Source organism: Schistocerca cancellata, chromosome 8 (genome assembly GCF_023864275.1).
Source record: "Schistocerca cancellata isolate TAMUIC-IGC-003103 chromosome 8, iqSchCanc2.1, whole genome shotgun sequence".
NCBI lineage: Eukaryota > Metazoa > Arthropoda > Insecta > Orthoptera > Acrididae > Schistocerca > Schistocerca cancellata.
This window is the reverse complement of record NC_064633.1, coordinates 495,824,695-495,846,630: the sequence shown is the minus strand read 5'-3', so window position 1 is coordinate 495,846,630 and position 21,936 is coordinate 495,824,695. Positions and strand designations below refer to the sequence as shown.

General features: G+C 42.2%; 1 protein-coding gene across 1 annotated transcript in view; it reads right to left on the bottom strand.

Annotated features, from left to right (window-relative positions):
- Positions 1-21,657, bottom strand: part of LOC126095186 (uncharacterized) — a 207,868-nt gene extending 186,211 nt beyond the window's left edge. The window contains exon 1 of the mRNA XM_049909919.1: positions 21,559-21,657. The gene's annotated coding sequence lies outside the window, so the exon portion shown is untranslated. The remainder of the gene's footprint in view (positions 1-21,558) is intronic.
- Between the last annotated feature and the right edge of the window lie 279 nt (positions 21,658-21,936).

Below are 21,936 nucleotides of genomic sequence, written 5' to 3'. Positions count from 1 at the left end.
TCAATGAGCCACAATTGGAATCAGTCATCTCATACAAATACCTCGACGTAACAATTTGTACGGATTTGAAATGGGACGGTCACTTAGGCTTAGTCGTAAGTAAAACAGGTGGCAGTGTCTGGTTTCTGGTAGAATACCAGGAAAATACTATCAGTTCACAGAGGAAATTGGTCCCAAGATGCACATGAGACCCATCCTAGAACATTACTGAAGTGTTTTCGACCATTCCTAAAATGGACTAACAGCGGGTACTGAACGTGTGCAAAGAAGGAGAGCATGAATGGTCAAAGGTTTATTCGACCCTTGAGAAAGCGTGCTGGGAAAACTGGAAAAGCCGGCCGGGGTGGCCGAGCGGTTCTAGGCGCTTCAGTCTGGAGCCGCGCGACCACTACGGTCGCAGGTTCGAATCCTGCCTCGGGCATGGATGTGTGCGATGTCCTTAGATTATGAAACTCCCTGGCAGATTAAAACTGTGTGCCCGACCGAGACTCGAACCGGGACCTTTGCCTTTCGCGGGCAAGTGCTCTACCATCTGAGCTACCGAAGCACGACTCACGCCCTGTCCTCACAGCTTTACTTCTGCCAGTATCTTGTCTCCTACATTCCAAACTGCGAAAGGCAAAGGTCCCGAGTTCGAGTCTCGGGCGGGCACACAGTTTTAATCTGCCAGGAAGTTTCATATCAGCGCACACTCCGCTGCAGAGTGAAAATCTCATTCTGGTCCTTAGATTAGTTAGATTTAAGTAGTCCTAAGTTCTAGGGGACTGATGACCTCAGAAGTGAAGTCCCGTGGTGCTCACAGCCATTTGAACCATTTTTGAAACTGGAAAAACTAAACTGGCAGAAGCTTGAAGACAGACGCAAACTGTCCCAAGAAAGCCTACCTACAAAGTTGCAAGAACCAACTTCAAGTCACATATCAATGAATATACTACAGCGCCCCCTACGTAGTTCTTCAGTTGGGTTCGCGAACACAAGATTAGATGGATCGGGAAGAGACCCAAATAACTGGCGCAATGGAAAGTGCCCACTGCCATACGTTCACAGAGGGTTGTAGTATATAGAAGTAGATGCGCTTTTACGAATGGATAGATTTGCCTTCAGTGCCGTCCATCATACAGAAGCAGGTGGGGACAGCACGTTTAGACAGTCTGCGGAGCACTCAGTCTCTTACTGCATACTTTAATGAACCTGCAGATTGACACCAAGACAAATAACGAGCTTCTTTGATTCCTGTAGCCGATAACGGAGAGGCGCATTTTTGTAAGTACAGCAACGCACAGTATTGTGGATTTTTATGATTACTACCATTGTTTGTTGGAATTCGCCGACTTGAAAGAGATCTTGACAGACAAAGTGAGGTATTGTTAGCATCTTTCGCAAATCGTGTGCATGGATAGCTAGTTACTCATTCTTGGGAATTGCTACATCGTATCGGTAATGCATTAACTTCTTCCTCTTATCACAGCTGTCAATCACTGAATAGAAAACAGTGTAAAGCACCGTGTATCTTGGACACTCGTCTTTGACGTGAAAACTTACTTACGTTTCACTTCCTTCTTCCGGAGGAAAGAAATTAATTAGCCTCTTAATATTAGTACCTATGTTTCTGTCACGATGCTGAATTGTTTGATTTCTTTCATCACCAAGATACCATAGCAATGATGTCACCTGTTTAACGTAGAAACTCAGAGGCACTTTCCATTTTACTGTTCTTGTGTGATAGTTTTGTTGTTGAGTTAGCAGCTGCTAATTGTATAACCGAACTACTTCTTGTAATGAGTATTATTCCAGTTACAGAGGAAACTGTTAGCAACGTTTACTTGGTGACCTAATGTCTCTTCTACAATTAGGTCTATACGATTTAAACTTCTTTTGGGTTCTTTCTTCTTGCATACTGTTCAGGCGTCCTGTTTTTCTTTCATTCTGTCTTCCACTTTAAAAATATTCACATCTCTCATCAGACCGTCATTTTTAAACGCATCCAGTCTGGTACTCCCTTTCACAGATCTCAAGAATCATTGTTTTATTTAGTTGGTTTGTTTTGATCACTCATGTCTCTGAACCGTACAACAAAACTTGTGCAGCTATGGCTTTACAAAATTCCACACTTGTTTCTTCACTCGGATTCCTGGAAAAAATTCTTCGAATGGTTTCACATGTGGACTGAGATTTATGATCGATATCAAAATCAGTGTCGTAAGTCATGTCACATCTATGGTATTTGGAGTAAATATAATTACGATTTATTTTTTTACGTGAAAGGAGTCACAAGCTCTTAAATATCTTTTGACAGTGCCTAAAAAGATATTGGTTTACAGGAAGTGAACTTATTGTTACAAATACCGTAGCAGTTCTCAAAGCAACATTCGATGACATTGTTAATTATTTTAATCCCTCCGCCCAGTATTCGAAGAAATCGTCTCAGCTGGACCAGAATTGCTTCGTTGTTTCCTGTTGTGATCTTCAGATTAGGTTGGTGGAGCCCTCCACACTAGTTTATCTTGTACATGTCTCTCTTCACATCTGCATAACTACCGAAACCTACGAACATTTGATGTTATGGGGAAGGCGAACCAAGAACCAATAGTTCGTTTCATTGCGAAAACGATGAGTAGATGCAACGAATTTATCGAATTATAGTAGAGAGAGAGAGAGAGAGAGAGAGAGAGAGAGAGAGAGAGACCCACCGTGGTTTAACAGCGCAATTCGGTTCAAATGGTTCAAATGGCTCTGAGCACTATGGGACTTAACTTCTGAGGTATCAGTCCCCTAGAACTTAGAACTACTTAAACCTAACTAATCTAAGGACATCATACACATCCATGCCCGAGGCAGAATTCGAACCTGCGACCGTAGCGGTCGCGCGGTTCCAGACTGTAGCGCCCAGAACCGCTCGGCTACTCCGGCCGGCGCAATTCGGAGAATGCTCAGGAAGCAATGACAGTTGCACTCGCGGTACAAGAAAGATCGGGAAAATGAGGACAGGTAAAAGTTAGTAGAGGTTCGTGCTGCTGTAAAAAGAGCGATGCGCGAAGCATACAACCACTACCACCGTCATACCTCAGCAAAAGATCTTGCTGGAAACCCAAGGAAATTCTGGTCTTACGTAAAATCGGTAAGCGGGTCGAAGGCTTCCATCCAGTCACTCACTGATCAATCTGGCCTGGCAACGAAAGAAAGCAAAACGAAAACTGAAATTTTAAATTTAGCATTTGAGAAATCTTTCACGCAGGAGGATCGTACAAACATACCGCCGTTTGAGTCTCGTACAGATTCCCGTATGGAGGACATAGTGATAGACATCCCTGGGCTTGTGAAGCAGCTGAATGGGTTGAAAATAAATAAATCGCCAGCTCCTGATGGGATTCCAATTCGGTTTTACAGAGAGTACTCTACTGCATTGGCTCCTTATTTAGCTTGCATTTATCGCGAATCTCTTGCCCAACGTAAAGTCCCGAGCGACTGGAAAAAAGCGCAGGTGACACCTGTATATAAGAAGGGTAGAAGGACTGATCCTCAAAATTACAGACCAATATCCTTAACATCGGTTTGTTGCAGGATTCTCGAACGTATTCTCAGTTCGAATATAATGAATTTCCTTGAGACAGAGAAGTTGCTCTCCATGCATCAGCACGGCTTTAGAAAGCATCGCTCCTACAAAACGCAACTCGCACTTTTTTCATATGATATCTTGCGAACCATGGATGAAGGGTATCAGACGGACGCCATATTCCTTGACTTGCGGAAAGCGTTTGACTCATTGCCCCACTGCAGACTCCTAACTAAGGTACGAGCATATGGGATTGGTTCCCAAGTGTGTGACTGGCTAGAAGACTTCTTAAGTAATGAACCCAGTACGTTGTCCTCGATGGTGAGCATGTAATGGCAGTTATGCGGAAGGCGGATAGTCCTCTTCGGTTCATTGGTAGAATTTTGGGAAGATGTGGTTCATGTGTAAAGGAGACCGCTTATAAAACACTAATACGACCTATTCTTGAGTACTGCTCGAGCGTTTGGGATCCCTATCAGGTCTGATTGTGAGAGGACATAGAAGCAATTCAGAGGCGGGCTGCTAGATTTGTTACTGGTAGGTTTGATCATCACGCGAGTGTTACGGAAATGCTTCAGGAACTCGAGTGGGAGTCTCTGGAGGAAAGGAGGCGTTCTTTTCGTGAATCGCTATTGAGGAAATTTAGAGAACCAGCATTTGAGGCTGACTGCAATACAATTTTACTGCCGCCAACTTATATTTCGCGGAAAGACCACAAAGATAAATAAGAGAGATTAGGGCTCGTACAGAGGCATGTAGGCAGTCATTTTTCCCTCGTTCTGTTTGGGAGTGGAACAGGGAGAGAAGATGCTAGTTGTGGTACGAGGTACCCTCCGCCACGCACCGTATGGTGGATTGCGGAGTATGTATGTAGATGTAGATGTAGATGTAGAGAGAGAGAGAGAGAGTTATGAATATGATACGTCAGTTTGGTTGGCAATTATTAAAACAAAAGCGTTTTTTCTTTCGTTGAGATCTTTTCAGCTGTCTGTTTCGAATGCCAAAATATTTTGACGAGTCCCACTTACATAGGGAGGAATGACTATAGTAATAAAAGGCTAGAAATCAGAGCTATTCGTTAAAGGAACGAGGAGAAAAACAGAAATTACGCCTTTTTTCTGTTTGTCGATCGCTGATTGTATTATCTCAACCTGTCCATATTCAGAACATTTCTCGCAGCTACAGAGCAACCAATCTGACCAGGACACTGTGAGCCTCACTGTCATATACCTGTAGTGTACCATTAAGGGGACCTGGACGTGAAATGAATGAAATTTTCGAAAGCATTTTTTGTCACCATGTGAAAGACAATTTTATCCCGTTTCAAAAAAAATGTATTTTTCATCTAGTTTTCAGTTGTTGATTTGGTCTTAAACGATCTTTGAACAAATGTCTGCAAACCAGCCACGCTCGTGCGACAGGCAAGGAATATCACCATAAACATTTCTTGCCTGCTACAGTCATGGAAAATTACGTAGCAAATATCTACATGGGCGTACACAAAACCCTAATGAGAGTTTCAACAGCTGCGTGTGGCAACGTGTACCAAAAACAGTGTTTGTTGGATGGACAGTACCCAAAATGGCTGTGTTGGAAGGTGTCATCTGTTTCAATGATGGTGTAATGAGCATGACAAAAGTAATGGACAAATTAGGCATCCAACCAGGAAATAATATGATAGCTGCTCTGACTGCCATAGATCATCAGCGACTAGTTGAAGCTGAAAGCCACCACTAAAGAGTCCAGAGTAAGGAAAAGGCTCCTGAAGAAGTCTACAGAGGGTAAAGAATCAACTTGCCAGCAAGATTATACTGTTGGAATGTTCTGAAAGAGGCATACGGTGAGTCAAAAACACTGTGAACATTCTTTTCTCATTTTCTCGAAACTACATTTTCAGAACATTAAGTACATATAACTTCACAATGGTTTTATCCATGTTCACCAAATTTCTCTCAAGTGAAGAATGGGATAGTATCTTTGTATTATGCCTAATACATCGCAGTATATACATATACATTCTGTATATAATTTTAGCGATATTTTTTAGACAAAATGGTAATGTGGTATAATAAGGATTTTTCTATTTCCTCATATATAGTCCAAGCAACACAAACGAGAGGCATAATGTGTTTCTATGAATTTTGACAGCAGCCTGCCACAGTTTGAACGCTATTAGACTGATGATGGACCAGAAAATGGTACCAGAATGGGAACATGTATTATAAAAACGTCTATTAGCCAGAATACTGTAATTCTCAAACTATAACAGATATTTCAAAAAATTTCCTTTTACAGCTTGCGTTAATGTCATTCATTGTTGGTAAAAAACCACAACTTCCTCCGCATTGTAGATAAAGAGTAATGGGCACTGAGAGCGAGGTATAGAAATGCAGCTCGTTCACATCCAGGTTCCCCTAACACTGGCTACTCTGTCCCTATGAGAAATGATCTGATGATGAGTGACACTGCCGGAAAGCGGTTAGTTTGGGATAGTAATAATAGCGTTCGACAGATGGAAAATGTGTGTGTGTTTTTACACATGAAGATTGCGGCTAACTCCTTGCAGACAAGTATGTCCAGATACGATTGTCGAGAAACAGCGTGAAAATGGTTTTCTGAACCCTCTGTCAAAGTGCGGATTACACAATGATCATGCAGACACAGATATTCTTACCCAGTTACATTATTTCTGACGAAAATTGATGTAGAAAATGGAATGGCAGAGACCCAACAAAACATCAGCACCAGCCCCAAAGGTACATGCTCTTTCACAAAAAGACGTTGTCCACACCAGTAGATCCTTCATTGGGTCAACTATTAAAGAAAATTGTAACGAGCGTACATTATTACAGCACAGGGGTTTTCTCCAACGATACTCTACGTCCCGTTTTGTCGTCCTTCATGTCTAACCATCCTGGGCTTACATTCCTGAAAGATAACGCCCACCCGAACACAAAGAGGGTTTCTACTGCTTCTCTTCGTGATTGTCAACTCCTATCTTGGCCAGCAAGGTCGCCGGATCTCTCCTCAAGGGAGAACGTTTGGAGATGTATGGGCTGGGCCCTCCAACCGTCTCGGGATTTTGAGGATCTAACTAGTCAATTGAACAAATATTGGCACGGTAATCCTCAGGAGTACATCCCAAAATTCTCTCAATCGGTGCTAAGCCGAACAACAGCTTGCATAATGGTCAGAAATGGACCAACACATTATTCAATTACTCTGTTTATGTTCTAAGCAAAGAAGGGAAAGCAGAAAGGTGGAAGGAGTATATAGAGGGTCTATACAAGGGCGATGTACTAGAAGACAATATTATGGAAATGGAAGAGGATGTGGATGATGATGAAATGAGAGATATGATACTGCGTGAAGAGTTTGACAGAGCACTGAAATACCTGAGTCGAAACAAGGCCCCGGGAGTAGACAACATTCCATTGGAACTACTGACAGCCTTGGGAGAGCCAGTCCTGACAAAACTCTACCATCTGGTGAGCAAGATGTAAGAGACAGGTGAAATACTCTCAGACTTCAAGAAGAATATAATTATTCCAATCCCAAGGAAAGCAGGTGTCGACAGAAGTGAAAATTACCGAACTAACAGTTTAATAAGTCACGGCTGCAAAATACTAACGCGAATTCTTTACAGACGAGTGGAAAAACTGGCAGAAGCCGACCTTGAGGAAGATCAGTTTGGATTCCGTAGAAATACTGGAACACGTGAGGCAATACTGACCCTACGACTTATCTTAGAAAATAGATTAAGGAAAGGCAAAACTACGTTTCTAGCATTTGTAGATTTAGAGAAAGCTTTTGACTATGGTGACTGGAATACTCTCTTTCAAATTCTGAAGGTGGCAGGGGTAAAATATAGGGAGCGAAAGGCTATTTACAATTTGTACAGAAACCAAATGGCAGTTATAAGAGTCGAGGGGCATGAAAGGGAAGCAGTGCTTGGGAAGGATGTGAGACAGGGTTGTAGCCTCTCCCCGTTCAATCTGTATATTGAGCAAGCACTAAAGGAAACAACAGAAAAATTCGGAGTAGGTATTAAAATCCATAGAGAAGAAATAAAAACTTTGAGGTTCGCCGATGACATTGTAATTCTGTCAGAGACAGCAAAGAACCTGTATGAGCGGCTGAGCGGAATGGACAGTGTCTTGAAAGGAGGATATAAGGTGAACATCAACAAAAGCAAAACGACGATAATGGAATGTAGTCGAATTAAGTCGGGTGATGCTGAGGCAATTATATTAGGAAATGAGACACTTAAAGTAGTAAAGGAGTTTTGCTATTTGGGGAGCAAAATAACTGATGATGGTCAAGTAGAGAGGATATAAAATGTTGACTGACAATGGCAAAGAAAGCGTTTCTGAAGAAGAGAAGTTTGTTAACATCGCGTATAGAATTAAGCGTCAGGAAGTCGTTTCTGAAAGTAATTGTATGGAGTGTAGCCATGTATGGAAGTGAAACATGGATGATAAATAGTTTGTACAAGAAGAAAATAGAAGCTTTCGAAATGTAGTGCTACAGAAGAATGCTGAAGATTAGATGGGTAAATCACATAACTAATGAGGAGGTATTGAATAGAATTGGGGAGAAGACGAGTTTGTGGTACAATTTGACTAGAAGAAGGGATCGGCTGGTAGGACATGTTCTAAGGCATCAAGGGATCTTCAATTTAGTATTGGAGGGCAGTGTGGAGGGTGAAAATCGTAGAGGGAGACCAAGAGATGAATACACTAAGCAGATTCAGAAGGGTGTGGGTTGCATTAGATCCTGGGAGATGAAGCAGCTTGCACAGGATAGAGTAGCATGGTGGGCTTCATCAAACCAGTCTCAGACTGAGGACCAGAACAACAACAACAGTTTATGAAGCTCTTTCTGTTGAATAAATAATCAAATTTTTCTGAAATTGTAGTAATTTGCTTGTCTGTACATGTAAAACACACCTACCGATTTTCGTTTCATTCGGATAATTATTTCATAGTTGTCGCTTTTTTTTGTCTTTGAGTGTATATTAAAACTTTCTGGGGGATTCTGTTAATTTTCACATGGAGAAATTTATCCTGAGTAAAATTCTGTATCTATTTAAAACTAGTTACGCAGTGCGTGGGCGGCTAAGGCTTACTTCATCGGTCGTCCACCATCTTCCACCAAGGAACAAGTGACGCCGGCCGTTGTGGCCGTGCGGTTCTAGGCGCTTCAGTCCTGAACCTCGCTGCTGCTACGGTCGCAGGTTCGAATCCTGCCTCGGGCATGGGTGTGTGTGATGTCCTTAGGTTAGTTCTAAGTCTAGGGGACTCATGACCTCAGATGTTAAGTCCCATAGTGCTCAGAGCCATGTTGAACACGTGACGTTTGCAAGTGAAATGTGTTTCTTTAATGTCTTAATAATTTTTCCTGTCTTGAAAATGGAAACTAGTGCTAGCTTCCAATAGCTTCCATTTCAAAATGTTTTTAACTTGTAGCTGGTTTTTTTATCATTCTTCTTAATTTGATTTCACTTACTAATTATTGGTGCGTAATTGATTAACAACGTAACACTTAGAATATTAAATAGATTATTGGCTGGAACGCTTTTAAATTTGAATAGAATATTTGTTTTTAGGTGCATGATCGCATTTTACCTTGGAGCAGTTTCTCACATTTGGAAAAACCTTACTTTTCTGGATTAATCAGGAGAAGACTGCAGCACATTTAAAGTGAATGCTATCATTTCAAAATGGAACAAGAAAATGTACTACATTTATATTACATAGAGGTGAGAGTCTGAAAAATGTTCCAAGATACAGCACTCCCCCCTACTGAGAACGTAAACTTACTTTTACCTCTCTTTCGCAGATAGTTCTTGCTGCCAGTACAACGGAAGAGGTTTCTAATGAAACAGTTACGAACTATGTTAGTCCTATGTGCGATGTAAAACATTTTTTGAGTAATGTAAGAATGCACTGTAGTTTATTTCAAATTTCGTGTGTACTATCTTGCAGGTGATGGATTTCTCGCACTACACATACGTAAGTTCTTCCATAACGCATTACGTTTCTAACTTTTTTTCCTAAAAAAAACCACCCTGAATATTTTCCAGATGATACGCGAATCTCTCTTGGATAGGGATGGGACAATCGTATTTGGATATAGATGGCCCCCTTTAGCGAGATTTGCTGAAAAGTCAAATAATGCACATAAATTCAGAAAAATGTTGTGTATTTAGTGATTTGGCTACTTACATAACATAAAACTGTTATTCTTGCCGCCACGCATGGTCATGGAATGTGTTGGTTGACCTTCGTAAGCCTCTGGAAACCGTCCTCACTACTGACAAACGATTGACAGCTGCTGTGTTGGGGAAGCTCCCAAGAGTTGTGTACCAGGGACGCTAAAGACATCTCGAGTACTACCCCCTCCTGTGGATCCTGTCTCCCCTGCAGGAAGTAAAGGAGCTGTCACTAGCTGTCCACATGACTGTGAGTGGTGTGGGAATAGTCTGGCTGGGCGCCCTGAGCAGGAGAGATGGGGACTGGGGAGAACTCAGGGTGTTACATCGATCTCCCTAACCAAGATGTTCGAGATGCTGTCTTTCACGGAAACTGAAACTGAGCCAGTAAGACTCATGTCATCTGATTTGGGGAAACCTATTTTGCGTAGTGTCAAGAGGAGGCTAATGCAAAAGGATAGGTCTATAAATCGTCGCCAGCTCAAAGGTACGGCGAATGATGGTACGCGTTAGGGAAATGGCAGCAGGGGGTAGGAAAAACTCCAGGTGCACTCAGTGTGTACACTACCCTCCACAAGTTTGGAAACACCTAGTAATTATAGACAATGGAAAGAAATACAGAATAAAAATGCATTTTCTTGTTTTCAAAAGGCTTATTAAGCTCAAATAATACACAAGAAGATGTAACAATTTAATTTTCGGTTCCTAAAAATAGCCACCCTTTACTTTCATCACTGCCTTGCACACTCTCGGCATACGCTCCGTCAGTTTTTCCAAGGTTTCAGTTGGAATTAATTTCCATTCTTGCTGCAGGACCTCCCACAGTTGTAACCCACTCATGATTTCCCGTTTCCGGGGCCTCCTGTCCAATAAATCCCATAGCAGCTCGATTGGGTTACAATCAGGGGATTGGGGCGGCCATTCTGTGTTTTTGAATATTTTACGAACCTCTAGAGACTCCACATAGTTCTGACACAAGCGAGACGTATGTTTCGGGTCGTTGTCTTGCTGCAAGACAAACCCTTTCCCAATCAGACGCAAACCAGATGTCTTAGAATGTCGCTGGAGAATGCCGTGATAATCCTTTTGGTTCTTTTTTCCATCTATTTTCACCAAATCTCCGACTTTATTCACTCCAAAGGATCTCGTACCATCACAGAACCCCGTCCATGCTTTACAAATGGAATTACGCGCTGAGGATTCAAGCGTTCATGAGGTAAACGGCGTACAAATTGACGGCGTTTACTTCCAAATATTTCGAACCTTGATTCATCAGTGAATAAGACTCTTTTCCAATCGCCCACTATTCCAATGTTGGTGTCTCTTAGCCCACTGAAGCCTTTTCATCTTGTTAACAGGGCGCAACAGTGGTTTCCTTGTTGCTACATAACCTCGGAGGTTGTTGTCTGCCAGGCGTCGTTCTCACTGTTGACTCACTCACCGGTGTATCCCTCGCTGTGTTTAGTTCAGCAGTCAATTCTCTGACAGTTTTTAATCTGTTATGTTTACTACCAAATACTTTTCCTGGCGTTCTGATATTTTCCTGGGTGCTCCTAAGAGAGGACGATCTCCATAGGTGGCTGTTTCTCGATGCCAGAGTATGGTTTTGACAACTCCGCCGACGGAAATCATCAGTTTCTTTGCTATTTGTCGGACACTATTCCCTTCTTGGTGCAAAATGATTGTCATTACCCGTGATTCATTAGGAATCTGGCACTATGGGCCATTTTCAATTACTTTCGCGGCGTGTTATACCTTTATGCAAACGCAACTACAAGTGAACAGAAATGTAAACAACGTACCTCTGCATAGCCACGCGGTCTACTCGCGCCATCTGGCATGTTTGTAGAACTGCTTGCACAGGTAACGTCGGTTTACATAAAACGGAGCAATACTAGTATGTTCCAATATGTATGTGTATGTACAATAATTAATTGTACAATACTGTACGTGTCATTATTAACCGTTATTTTGCTCCGTTGTAATACGCAGCATGGTGTTTCCCATGTAGGTAAGAATAGAGGGAGACGCCGTGACGTCACAGCTGTGAAGCTATGTGAAGCCGAGGGTAGCCATCTCAATCCGACCAAAACATTGCTGCTGTAAGCTTGTGTGCATAGGCTTGTCGCTCGCTTTTGGAAGGATTTTGCGCTATTGTGGTGACTTGTGTGGTGTTCGGATGTACGAATCGTTCTGATTCTGATGCGAAATCGAAGGGAATAACATTTCATGTGTAAGTTGTCTCGTTAAGTGTGATTTTACAACGTCATTGTGAATGAACGTGTGCTACATCGGTACTTGTACTATAGCGTGTTTTTCTCCTGTATGATTTTAGATTTCCTAAAAATGAAAGTCGGAAAGCTCTGTGGGAGAATGCCGTGAGGAGGAAGAATTGGCGTGCGTCTAAATGGAGCACTATATGTTCTCAGCATTTCCGAGAAGAGGACATAGACCGAACTTCCCTTTCAACAGTAAGGCTTCGAGAAAATGCTGTGCCATCAGTTTTCCCTACACCCCAAAACATTTGCGAAAGGCATGTTAATTCAAAGAATTAAATTCTTAGTTTTCAAGTTCACGTTTCAGTATAATACTTACGTATCGTCGATAATCGAAGTGTTGAGTAACTCACTTTGTCTTCATCATGTACCATCAGCCATCAGACTCACCTGATGCAACCGAAAACTTGAGAAAAAACCTCAGTTCGTTAGTGCGTAAGTTCCCCAGTTATTCTGTAATCATTGGTGGAGACTTTAATCATCTAACAATCAATTGAGAAAATAAAAGTTTTGTCAGTGGTGGCCTGACAAGACATCCTGTGAAATAATACCAAATTCCTCCTCTTAAAACTATTTAGAACAGATAGTTCGGAACCTCATTCATGACGGAAATGTATATTAGATCTAATGGCAATAAATACACACGCTTTGATGATTTCCGCATCAAAACTGCTATCACTGGCTATGTAACGGTTGTGGCAACAATGATTACAAAAGAACAAAGAACAACTAAATACAGTACAAAGACTTATAGGTTCAGTAAATTAGATAAAAAAGCGGAAGCATAATACCTCTGCGAGAAAATAGAAATTTTAGGACAGGAGAGGAGCTTGTAGAGAAACTATAGCACAAGTTTAAGAAAATAGTTCACCGTGCACTGGACAGATATGCACATAGAGGAACAGTTCATGATGGGAGGAGCGCTCCATGGCGTACAGCACTGTAAAGAAACGTCTAATGAAATTGAGGCTACTGCACAATAGGTGTAAGACAAAGCATAGTGCTATAGATGGAGAGATGCTGAATGAAACGCATTTAATGTCGAGAGCTCAGAGCGTGAAGCCTTCAATGACTACCGAAGCAGAATGTTGTCATGATCTTTCACAATACCCAAAAAAATTATGGCACCAAAATTAGTGTCCAGTCACTTATGAGTGAGACAGGAACTGAAATTGAGGGTAGCAAAGCAAAAGCAGAAATACTTTACTCTGTTTCCAAATGTTCCTTTACAAAGGAAAACTCAGGAGTATTGTCCCAGTTTAATTCTCGTACCTCTGAAATGATGAGTGAGACAGCTATTAGTGTCAAGACTGAATTTTCGGCTAACTTAGCCTCTCTTTTAACTGTTAACTGTCGTAGATCCCTCGAACGAAAAAACATGTCCAGTTCTTGGGAGAAAGCAAATCCTCACACCAGTTCTTCAAGAACAGTAGTAGAAGTGGCCCTCAAAGTTACCGTCAAATATGCTTGACACCGATTTGCTGCAGAATCTTAGAACATATTCTGAACTCAAACATAAAGGCCTCCTCCATGCCAACTAGCATGGATTCTGAAAACATCGATCATGTGAAACCTAACCCGCCTTTTTCTCACGTGACATCTAGAAGCCTTGGATCAAGTCAGTCCGGTGGATGCAGCACTTCTCGACTTTTGAAAATCATTTGACCACGTCTGTCTTATTGTCAAAAGCACGATCGGAAAAATTTGTGACTGAACTGAGGATTTCTTGGTATGGAGGACGCAGCAACTTACTTAGTGTGGAGAGCCATTTACATCCACATAAATACTCCACAAACCACCATTCGACGTAAGGCGGATGGTACCTTTACCACTACTAGCCATTCCCTCTCCTATTCCACTTGCAAATAGAGCAAATGAAAAACGACTGTACAGAAGCCTCCGTACGTTCCCTAATTTCTCGCATCTTTTCCTCATTGTCCTTAAGCGAAATGTATGTTGGCGGCAGTGGAATAGTTTTGCAGTCGCCGCACTAGTGCCTTGCGGAAAGAACATCGATTTACCTCCATGGATTATCGTCTGAGTTCATAAAGAATCTCCGTAATACGTGCCTGGTGATCGAACCAAATCTAGCAGCCAGCCTACCTCTGAGTTGCATTGATGTCTCCCTTTAATCCGGCCTAGTGGTAATTCCACACTCGAACAATACTCAAGGATGGGTCGCGCCATCATTCTAGGTGCCGTCTCCTCTATGGATGAGCTACACTTTCCCAAAATTTTCCGAATAAAACAAAGTCGAGCATTCACCTTCCCTACTACCAACCTGACTGCTCATTCCATTTCATATCGCTTTGCAACGTTACGCCTTGATGTTTCATCGAAGTGACTGCGTCAAGCTGCACCTTTCTAACGCTGTATGCGAACGTTACAGGACGCTTGTTTCTATTTATCCGCGTTAACTTACATTTTGCTATATCTGGAGTAAGGTGTCATTTGTCAGATCAATATGAAATTTTGTCTAAGTCATTTTGTTTACTCTTACAGTCTTTCATCGTCAGATGTTGAAGTAACTTCGGGTGCGCCCCAGTGAAATGTACTGGGACCCTTGGCATACATGTAATATATTAATGATCTTGCAGACAATATTAATAGTAACCTCAAACTTTTCGCGGATGATTCAGTTATCTATGATGAAGTACTGTCTGAAAGAAGTTGCATAAATAATCAGTCAGATCTTGATAAGATTTCAAAGTGATACAAAATATTCAGAAATGGAAAACTGGGTACTTCACAAAACGGAAAAAAGGTAGTATCCTGTGACTATACTATCAATAAGTTGCAGATGGAATCGGTTAACTCATACAAATACCTGGGTGTAGCACTTTGTAGTGATATGAAATGCAATGATCACGCAGGCTCAGGCGTGGGCAAAGCAGGTGGTAGACTTTGGTTTGTTGGCAGAATAATGGGAAACGCAATCAGTCTACAAAGAAGGTTGCTTGCAATTCACTCATGCAACCAATCCCAGAATATTGCTCAAGTGTGTGTGCCTCGTGCCAAATATGACTAACAGGGGATATTGAACGTGTACAGAGAAAGGCAGCGCGAGAGATGGTCAGAGATTTTCTTGGCCCATAGTAGAGATGCTGAAGAAACTAAACTGGCAGAGTCTTGAAGATAGTCGTAAACTATCACGAGAAAGTCTACTTAGAAAGTTTCAAGAAGAGGCTTTAAATGATGAGTCTAACTATATACTACAACCCCTTACGCATCGCTCCCGTAGGGATCGTGAGGGCATAAAAAGATTAATTACGGTACACACCGAGGCATTTAAACTATCATTCTTCCCACGCTCCATAGGTGACAAAAACTGGTGAAACCCTAAACCTTAAACCCTAAAACCTAACATCACAGTACTCTCCAGAGTATAGATGCAAATGTAGATCAACGACGAGCGGCTCCATTCGACAGTGCGCTGCGCTTGTCCACTGTAGGCTATGTGGACTGCCTGGCAAAAAAGAGAAGGAACCTTAGGAGGAGGAGGAAACGAAATGACGCCTCATAGATTGTGAGTGTATGTGATGTTATTTCAGTCATTACAAAATCGAGTCAAATTTATAAAGAACTTGCCAATATGGGGACCGATGTCATCGGTCTCATCAGATTAGGGAAGGATGGGGAAGAAAGTCGGCCGTGCCCTGTGAATGGAACCATCCTGGCATTTGCCTGAAGCGACTTGGGGAAATCACGGAAAACCTAAATCAGGATGGCCGGACGCGGGATTGAACCGTCATCCTCCCGAATGCGAGTCCAGAGTGCTAACCAATGCGCCACATGGGGCGTCTTATCAGTATGACGTAGCAGACGCTATTTCCTTATGTACCGATTTGTCTGGGAAGGTCGTCATGAATCAGCTGTATCCTGTCCCGGAGCAAAACGGTCCACAGCTATTTCAACTGGTTCTTCGTGGCCCAAATACTTGCCCTGGGCGCGAGTAGACGTCCGAAATGTTCCCACACATGTTCTATCTGGGACAGGTCTGCGGACCTTACTGGAGACAAGAGTACCTCAACACCACGCAGACAGCCGGCCGAAGTGGCCGTGCGATTCTAGGCGCTGCAGTCTGGAACCGTGAGACCGCTACCGTCGCAGGTTCGAATCCTGCCTCGGGCATGGATGTGTGTGATGTCCTTAGGTTAGTTAGGTTTAACTAGTTCTAAGTTCTAGGGGACTAATGACCTCAGAAGTTGAGTCCCATAGTGCTCAGAGCCATTTGAACCATTTTTGAACCACGCAGACAGTCCATAGAGACACGTGACACGTTTGGTCGAGCGTTGTCGTTTGAAAAATGGGACCACTGCACTATCGCATGAAAAGTAACACATGAGGAAGTACGATGTCAGTGACGTCAGAATTCCCTCAATCACTGCTAGTCGTGACCTGAAGACAAATGCAATTGCTCCCCACATCCTGACACCAGGAGTAGAAGCGCTGTCTGTCTCCATACCACTAGAAGAATGGGACCTCTCCGTAGGTCGTCACCACACACTTACACTTTTGTGTTGCACAGAATTGTGACTCATCGTTGAACACGAAGCAGTGCCATTCATCAGCAGTGCATGTTTCCCGCTCATGGTACCACTCCAAACGGAGACGTTTGTTTTGTGGTGTTAACGGCAGCGTAAACATGGGACAGTAATTCCATAGTTCGGCTGCTGTTAGTCTCCGACCAATGGTACAGAAACACACAGAATGTTGTAGCTAGTTCATTACTTATACTCGTATGACAGGCTCAGATGTAAGTGGTTGAAACGTCCCTGACGTTTTCGTTTCTCGGGTGACATCCAACGACTAGTCTACGTTCGAAGTCACTGAGCTTTCCTGACCGACACGTCCTGCATTTAATTATGAAGAAATTCGTCAACAACCGTGTAATTGAGATTTTATTTCATTTTATTTTCACTACCAGTTTCAGCTTTCCACTATGCCACTTTCAGGCTCCAAATATGTCTCTAAAAAATAAACGATATTGTCATACAGTGCCATATATTCCTGGGTGCAGTGAATTTAAATCGTATCCCAAGTGCTTCTTTCAAAGACTTGATTGCAACTGCAAAGTCTTCGAATGAAGCACTTGGGATACAGTTTGAACTCACGACATCCAGGAATATATGGCACTGTATGACAATATCGTTTACTTTTGACAGACGAATATGGGGCCTGAAGGTGGCATAGTGGAATGTCGAAACTGGTAGTCAAAATAAAACAAAATAATGTCACAATTGCACGGCTGTTGGCGAATTTCATTGATAATAACTTGATCAGCTGATGTCCCCTGTCCATGATGGATCAACAGAGACCCATTCTACTGTTATGGCTTCTCTGCTGACAACACAATACCCCTCATCACCTTTTATACTGGAGGATTAACTTCTCGTAACATCTAGTGGTCAATTCCGCATTACATGGTGGTGTCCGGATACTTTTCATGAGAAATAGCAATAACCCATTGAATTACAGACCCATATCACTGACCTCAATTTGCAGTAGGATTTTGGAGTATATACTGTACTCGAACATTATGAATCACCTTGAAGAAAATGACTTATTGATACATAACCAACACGGATTCAGAAAATATCGTTCTTGTGCAACACAGCTAGCTCTTTATTCCCGTGAAGTAATGAGTGCTGTCGACAAGGGATCACAGATCGATTCCATATTCCTAGATTTCCAGAAGGCTTTTGATATCGTTCCTCACAAGCGACTATTAATCGAATTGAGTGCATGTGGAGTATCGTCTCAGTTGTGTGACTGGATTCGTGATTTCCTCTCAGAGAGGTCACAGTTCGTTGTGATAGACGATAAATCATCGAGTAAAACAGAGGTGACATCTGGCGTTCCGCAAGGTTGTCATAGGCCCTCTGCTGTTCCTGATTTACATAAATGATCTAGGTGATAATCTGACCAAACCCCTTAGATTGTTTGCAGATGACGCTGTAATTTACCGTCTAGTAAAATCATCAAACTATCAATTCAAATTACAAAATGATCTACAGAGAATTTCTGTATGGTGCGAAAAGTGGCAATTATCACTAAACAAAGAAAAATGCGAGGTCATCCACACGGGTACTAAAAGAAATCTGATAAATTTTGGATATACGATAAATCGCACAAATCTAAGGGCTGTCAATTCAACTAAATACCTAGGAATTATAATTACGAGCAACTTAAATTGGAAAGACCACATAGATAATATTGCGGGGAAGGCGAAACAAAGACTGCGCTTTGTTGGCAAAACATCTAGAAGATGCTACAAATCCATTAAAGAGTCAGCCTACGTTACACTTGTCCGTCCTCTGCTTGTAATACTGCTGCGCAGTGTGGGATCCTTACCAGATAGGATTGACAGAGGACATCGAAAAAGTGCAAAGAAGGGCAGCTCGTTTCATGTTATCGCGCAGTAAGGGTGAGAGTGTCACTGATATGATACGCGAGTTGGGGTGGCAGTTTTCTTTGCGGCAAGATCTATTTACGAAATTTCAATCACCAACTTTCTCTTCCGAATGCGAAAATATTTTGTTGACTCCCACCTACGTAGGGAGAAATGATCATCACAATAAAATAAGAGAAATCAGAGCTCGAACGGAAAGTTTTAGGTGTTCCTTTTTTCCACGCGCCATTCGAGAGTGGAATGGTAGAGAAGTAGTATGAAAATGGTTCGATGAACCCTCTGCCAGGCACTCAAGTGGGAACTGCAGGGTAAACATGTAGATGTAGACAGTGTACTTCCTCCTGTTCTGTACCGTTCCTGAAGGTACAATGAAGATAAGATAAAAAAAATTACAGTACGCACAAAGGGATTTAAGTAGTCATTCTTCCCGCGGGCCTTTTGCAATTGATTGGAACGCTAGGACTGGTAACACGTATTACGTTGGGAAGTACTCTCAACCATGCACTTCACAGTGGTTTATTTATTATGTATGCAAGTCCAGAGGTGTGTAACTCCAGTAAAATATTCCGCCCCACCTTGTGTGTTTTGAGTATTTGTTCTCCGAAAACTCTCACTGAACATGCAGACGTCCGTTCGTCCTCCTACGAAAACATTTGGCTCGGCTAAGAAATCCCGCCAATGCCAATCAATAGCAGTTAAGTTTCGTATCTGTAGAGCAAATTTTTCCTCTCTGCTCATACGCCGTCTGGTTCAGAGTCCCGAAAGAAATATGGTTTAATGAGCAGTTGGTAGTAGACACGAGACTGTTTACCCGCTGGTTTATGCGGATAGTGAGTAGTTCCATTGTTAGTTGGTCAGTCAACCTTCACCCACAGTGAAGACCGATGTTCGCCTCTGACATCAGCCATATCGATTCAAAAAATGGTTCAAATGGCTCTGAGCACTGTGGGACTTAACATCTGAGGTCATCAGTCCCCTAGAAGTTAGAATTACTTAAACCTAACTAACCTAAGAACATCACACACATCCATGCCCGAGGCAGGATTCGAACCTGCGACTGTAGCAGTCGAGCGGTTCCAGACTGAAGCGCCTAGAACCGAACGGTCACTGCGGCCAGGAACCAACCATATCGATTATTCACGACTGTACTGAAAGTAAACTCACGACACTATCTTGACAGAGGCATGGGGACAGGTTAAAACTCCGTCGCTTCCTCGTTTTGCGAAAACCGATGACATCTTTTTTTTCGAAACTAGCAGCAAGAACAAAGTGATAGAAAGTTAGGAAGTAAAACTTGGATGTTCAGTATCGCCAGTATCATTTTATAAGTACAGAGAGGCAGTCACTTAGAAGTGTCAATTTCTTTGAAAAATGTAAGTGGGGAACGCGATTTTAAATATATAATATTTACGAATGAAACGATTATGTTTAGCTACTCGTAAAACGACCTGCAATTAGCAACTAATAAGTTTGAAAGCTGCCTGTTAGGTAGGCATTTTGAATTTTCAATTATATTATTACGTTATTTCGCGAAATAGTCATTGCTAAAGCTATGCAAAGATGGTATTCTGGGCCAAGAACTGACTGAAAACGGTTTGGTTGGCGTGTATCGTCTTTTAAGGACACGGGAAACCATGTACTCTGTTTCTGGTCCTAAGAGCCAATCGCAGCACACCCTGTCATGCGAGGAACTCTGGGCTAAATTTGGAATAGATAAATCAGTGGAGTGTCGTATGCTGCTGGGAAGCAGGTTTGACTTGCTCTGTTAAATGGAGCCGGATGTGTGTGTGCTTTTTGATGGGAAAGCTCACGTTACTGGAGCTAGCAGCAGACGTTGCCTAACTACAAATTTGTTCCGTTGTGCATTCGTGAGTTACTTTTATTCCATGGTGAAATTCTCTGACTTGCGTAGCAAAGTTGCTATGAACGCCACGAAGGGAACTGTTCTCCGCGAGCAGTTGGAAGTCCTTTGCCTTACGTGGTATCAGCTACGAGATTTGATACAGACACCTAGTTAAGTCTAATCCTGTGACTAGCACGGTCAGCTCGGTCATCCTTCCATTCAGTTTAGATTATTAAACATTTTGTGTCGTGTGTACAACTGGATTCATATGATGTTATGCGTATCTGGATTACGTACCATATGTCTTTTTGCTGCAACGAGGTTTCGTGCTTTTTTGTTCACTTGGTTTTGAATTAATTATATAACGGAAAACTTAAACACTCCTTCTCATTTCAACTTCTCTGATCATTTACTTGATACTTTATTATCAACTGCATTACCATTAGTCTGCCGCCATTATATCATCATGCTTTAGTAGACGCTTCTGTAGACTGAAATAGTCCTAAATTGATTTCCATTCATATCAAGTACGCAGTTTCATTTACCAGATGAGAGAGTAGGGGTTACTAATAAAACGAGCAAGTGCCGAAGAACGTGTGGTACAATCTGCAGAATGTTAACGGGATAAAACCAAAGAAAAATTGAATTGTGACAGGTGGTAGCAGTTTCCAGGATTAAGATACAGCATTGAGAAATGGACGATAGAACTATGACACAGGACGAAATTAGAGGCTGTTGAGATGAGATTTTTAAGACATGGGAAATAATGATATACGGAAATAACTGGTGTTTCAAAATAAATTACAGAATGCAGGACAACGAACTAAAATTTAAAAAAATTCAAGGACTGGGAAAAACAGAATTCCTAAGATTTTGGTGCAGTTAAAAGGGCGATAGAATACAGGAAGATTTCTCATCAAGTGGGACGGCAATTTGCCTTGAAAAACGAACAGACCTGCTGGCCAAAACCTTGGCGATGATGGTGATGATAACGCTGATGGTAAAACGCTCTCCTTACCCATGATGGGAACGGGGGAAACGGACAGATAATTTTCCAGGCCTCCTGCATTCCGATTTTAGCAGCCAAATCATACGATGTGTGTATCATAGACGTAATTTACCTATACCGATTCCTGAGTGCAACACATGTGTGTAGAGTAAAAACGGAATCTTATTTCACTATTAAATGATTCAATTCGGTTATGACAGTACTCTGTCGGCGCAACAACGCACAATGAGACGACGTCATGTAGCCTGTACCTTGCAGATCCAATGGTTCCCTGCAGCGCTCCACAGCAGCCAAGGTCGAATCCGCGACAAATCGTGTACTGTCGAGAAGAAAGCGCTGCTTGCGCATTGTATCACTGCTATCTGCCGATAACTGCCGACTATCGACAATGCGTGACGTGCGTGATAACGTGCATAGCCCCAAGACTCCGCCCGTTTCTTATCTATAATCTGACAGCTAGGTGATCTGGTCTCCCTCTGACGTCTGCTACTCGGAGGGAAACGTTGTATACACAAAAGCAACGATAAGATTTTCAGTAACATAGCACGAAGGTTATATTTTATCTATTTATAGTTTCGTTACATGTAGCGTGCTGGGACTGACTTCAAGTTTGCAAAAATTCGCTCTCT